Source organism: Cajanus cajan, chromosome 1 (assembly GCF_000230855.2).
Source record: "Cajanus cajan strain Asha chromosome 1, NIPB_CcT2T_4, whole genome shotgun sequence".
Taxonomy (NCBI): domain Eukaryota; kingdom Viridiplantae; phylum Streptophyta; class Magnoliopsida; order Fabales; family Fabaceae; genus Cajanus; species Cajanus cajan.
The window spans coordinates 18,394,008-18,398,676 of NC_138517.1; the positions used below are offsets into that span (position 1 = coordinate 18,394,008).

Below are 4,669 nucleotides of genomic sequence, written 5' to 3' on the forward strand. Positions count from 1 at the left end.
ATAATAATAATAATAATAATAATAATAATAATAATAATAATAATAATAATAATAATAATAATAATAATAATAATAATAATAATAATAATAATAATAATAATAATAATAATAATAATAATAATAATAATAATAATAATAATAATAATAATAATAATAATAATAATAATAATAATAATAATAATAATAATAATAATAATAATAATAATAATAATAATAATAATAATAATAATAATAATAATAATAATAATAATAATAATAATAATAATAATAATAATAATAATAATAATAATAATAATAATAATAATAATAATAATAATAATAATAATAATAATAATAATAATAATAATAATAATAATAATAATAATAATAATAATAATAATAATAATAATAATAATAATAATAATAATAATAATAATAATAATAATAATAATAATAATAATAATAATAATAATAATAATAATAATAATAATAATAATAATAATAATAATAATAATAATAATAATAATAATAATAATAATAATAATAATAATAATAATAATAATAATAATAATTGTAACGACCCGGCTAGTCACTAAACACGGCATCGCACACTAGAAACTCCAGACAGATAGAACAAGTATATAAATATAGGATCTAGAATATATAATATACTAAGTTCTGGTCTGACTAGGGTTAAAGTGCACCAAAGAAAATTACAACCAAATGCTACTATCCCAAGTAGCTACAATCAAAATATCCACACAAGCAAAACAGCTCCAAGGTCCACCGGAGACTCATCCCAGGACGCCCACCTATTCCTGTTCTGCTCCCATACATAGTATGATCATCGCAGTCCAACAACATGGAAAACAACAAAGGGTAAGCTAGTATTCTTTAATCAAACATATCAGCAAAGGCATAATAAGGTAATTAAATTCATCGCTATAATTATCAGCACATCTGCACAACTCATACTGCTCAACAACATCAGCACCGCGATGCGGTTACATCAACACTGCTTAGTAGCAGCAACAGCACAACAACAACACCACTTCAAGTGGTTAGAATGGCCTCTCACTTAGGCACACATCAGCACCAGCTAGCGGTTATTACAGCACCACGTATGTGGCAAACAACAGCACCGACTTAACGGCTACAGTACCACACTATTTGGCATAGTATAGTATGGCATAACACAGCTCAACATGGTACAACACGGCACAACCATTCAACAGGTTTACTAATTACATATATTTCAACCCAACAGTATACATCTAGTACAGCTAAACATGTTCATCATTTTATCAGCTTAAATCAACATAAACAACATCTAATCTGACCCAACCATCTTGTTTACAACTCATCTATCTTGTCAAATTACTCACCCAACAACAAGAGTACACCTAAGTACCTAAAACAACTTTCCACTTAACCAAATCACTAAATGTGAAAGGGCAACCATCACAACAAACAGCGCATCGGGAGTTATACTACTCCTACCATGCTCATCCTTATCTCATATGAAAGATAATAAAATTTCCTACAACTCTCATGAAGACACCAAGTCTCAAATCCTTCATCTACCTTGTTAAAAAATCCAAAAACCGCAACAGCTACAAGTAATGCTGGCAGCTTGACCCCTCTTCACTAAAACGGCCATATCTGGAGTTCTAGAACTCCTTTTTGGGTGATTCCAGCGCCATTGGAAAGATAACATCCAAGGCTACAACTTCCATGAAGACCTTGAGACCAAATTCGGTCATCTAGGCCCAGCGCTGCAGCGCTCAATCCAGCGCTTTAGCTGCAACTCTCGGCCAGATCAGTTTTCCCTTCCACCCATGGCTGCAAATCCACGGCTATAGCTGTGATTCCACGGCTATAGCTGTAGGTTTCAGATCTTTCGAAAATTCCATGGATTTCACCTCCGTTTTCACTCAAATCCTCAATAAACATGCAATTCTTCACAGAAAATTCACATGCAATCCAACCAAAATGTCACATTTTCATCAAGGAGTTCAAAGATACCAACTTTAAATGCATGCAACCACAAATCAAAGAAAATTCCAAACTTTTGACTCAAAACCACAAAACCCCCAAGACTTCCATTTTTCAGCAACTCAAACAGGCCTTAGTCATCATCATCAGCAGCAAAAGAGCTCAAAGAACTCGTTTTTAGCCAAGTAGAACAAAAAGAACACTAGCTTCCCTTACCTCCGTCCAATGGTCTGAGTTCCAGGAAGGAGAAAGCTAAGACGGGGAAGAACGGAGAAGAGCTTGAACGAAAATCTGAGTCCTTACTCAGCAGCAGCACCTACGGTTCCAAGGCAAGAATGGAAAGAGTGAGGAAGAAAAAATGAGAAAGAGATATGGAAGTGGAAGGTGATTCAGCCAAAGAGTGAGTGGAGAGTGTCGGGGGGGGAGAAAGAAAGAACCACGGGAGGGGGGTCTCACACTTTCAAAGTTTCACATTCACTAGAGATAAAACAATTAAAAAATATATATTAAATAATATATAAGTGAAAAATAATTTTTCTAAAAAAAAATTAAACTAAATCGAAAACTCAAACTAATCTACACCAAATTATAAGCACACATAAGATCGTTATTCTCTTCTTAATCTCTTCACAAAGATTGAAAGTTGAAACCTTTTCTATTATTGAAATAATACTAATATGACTTTTATATAAGTCTTACAAAACACAAAAGATAACTACCACGGCGAAAGACATGGAGATGGAGGGTTTATTATAGTGACAGAACCTAATATCGGGTTACTTTGACACCTAGGTGCACCTACCGTACCCTCCATTATTATCTACGTTTTTTCATTTTGAATTCAAGTCTTTTTCCCCTTTTTCGTTTTCTTTCGTTGAATGATTTATCAAATAATTTGTGGGGATTCCGTGGTTTGCGATTGCGAGGAATGCACGGAAATTTAAATTTAGTTTTAAATCTCTTTGTTTATTGTTTATTTCTTAATTTCACGTTAACGACACTACTAACTCAATGTAATGTTTAATCAATGTCAAATTTAGGAAATCGTTGACATATCCATTTGAAACTAAATATATTGTTCGTTAAAATTATCTTGATTTCTCCATTTTCAGACTTTTCCTTTTCCTTTTTAGTTGAACGAGTCATTAAATATTTGTTTAATACAATATTGTCTTTTTTGGTGTAGTAAAGAGATGAGAAGGAAAGAAAAGAGGAGAGAAACGTTTAGAAGTATCTATAAAAGTTTGTGAATTATTATTTTTTTTTTTGAGACATGTCAAAATCTTCCTCACAAATCTGAGGTAGAAGCTGGTGGAGAGAGCGAAAAATTATTGTTCAAAATGGGGCCGTCTACATACGTGTACAAGGATAATTGATCATGGATATATACATAATCATTATAATCATAATTGATTGTAAATAATTTTTAAATTTTGTAAAAACATGTAAATTTATTTATTTATTTAAAATTTTTTAATTCAATGATTAGATAATTAAAATTGACTGTAGAGCATGAATTATTAAACATTGCGATATAGGAAACTTTGGGTCAAAATCTAGAGATACAAATCATTGAACACGAATTTTATAATACGAATTAGCAAGAAAAATTTTAACAAATGGTTTAAATGCAACAATAAAATGTATAAAAATTACAAAATAAAATTGAATTCTAATCGGAGAAATACAAATTTGAGAAGATAATCATTGCAATTTCAAAAAATAATTTGAATTCTACCATTTAAAAATTAATATGAATGGAAATAAAAATTGCAATTGCATTCTATGAAATTTCACCAAAAATGCAAATGCAAATGCAATCACAATTTGTAATTCTCTATGAAATTCAATCCGTATAGAATCTAGTTGTTAAGATGTTCAAAGTAAAGAATAGAAAATGAAATTGCAATTCGAATAAAAGAAAAGTTACAGCAATTATTGAATTCTTGAATTGGTAGAATGAATTCAACTGCACATCTTCATTAAAATGCTGCACAAATTCTTGTAGAGAAGAACAAAGAATAAAATTCAGATAAAGAAAAAGAAATGAGAGTGAAAAAAATTTTGCGAGAGAAAGAGAGTTTTGAGAGACTTCTAAAATCAGAAAAAACTCAGTTTCTGAAAAATGAGATATATGATATCAAATGTATATGTATTAAACTTATTTATAGGCAACACTAATGGTTCTGAATTAAATCTGTATGCATCAATACAAATTGAATAAACAAACAACTTGAGAGGTTTTTGAGTCATCTCTCTACCCTTATCCTTTATTCTTTAGGTTTGGGTCTAGAGTCTAACCTAAAACCTCTTAAATTACCTCTCCTTTTTTATTTTATTAATAAAAATATTTTTCTTATATTATATTCTGATTATTCTAATTTATTTATGTATTTATTTATTTTTAAATAAGAGGATGTTACAACTTAGACGAAAATAAATTCTTTTAGTTAAGGTTGTCAAGGGAAGAGCTTAAGATACTAGAAAAAAGTTAGTATATTACGTCACCTATTTTATGTCGGACATACAAAAACTCGACGTAATAAAAACACGGTGGCATGTTTCGTAATTTTAGTTAAATTATTTACGTCGGATCTCCTAGGGTCCAACTAAGGTTTCCTTCTCCTGTTGTGCAATGGAGGCCACACGCGAGAAATCCCTCCGCCTCCGCCTCAAATCGTGGCTGCCCTCGCAG

At 30.3% G+C, this 4,669-nt stretch overlaps 1 long non-coding RNA gene across 1 annotated transcript; it reads right to left on the reverse strand.

Moving 5' to 3' along the window:
• Positions 1 to 565: 565 nt before the first annotated feature.
• Positions 566 to 4,101, reverse strand: LOC145958650 (uncharacterized). Its single transcript, XR_014434358.1, has 3 exons — positions 3,905 to 4,101; positions 2,191 to 2,290; positions 566 to 802 (listed from the first exon to the last, which is right to left on the reverse strand). It is a non-coding gene; the product is annotated as an uncharacterized LOC145958650 (long non-coding RNA).
• Between the last annotated feature and the right edge of the window lie 568 nt (positions 4,102 to 4,669).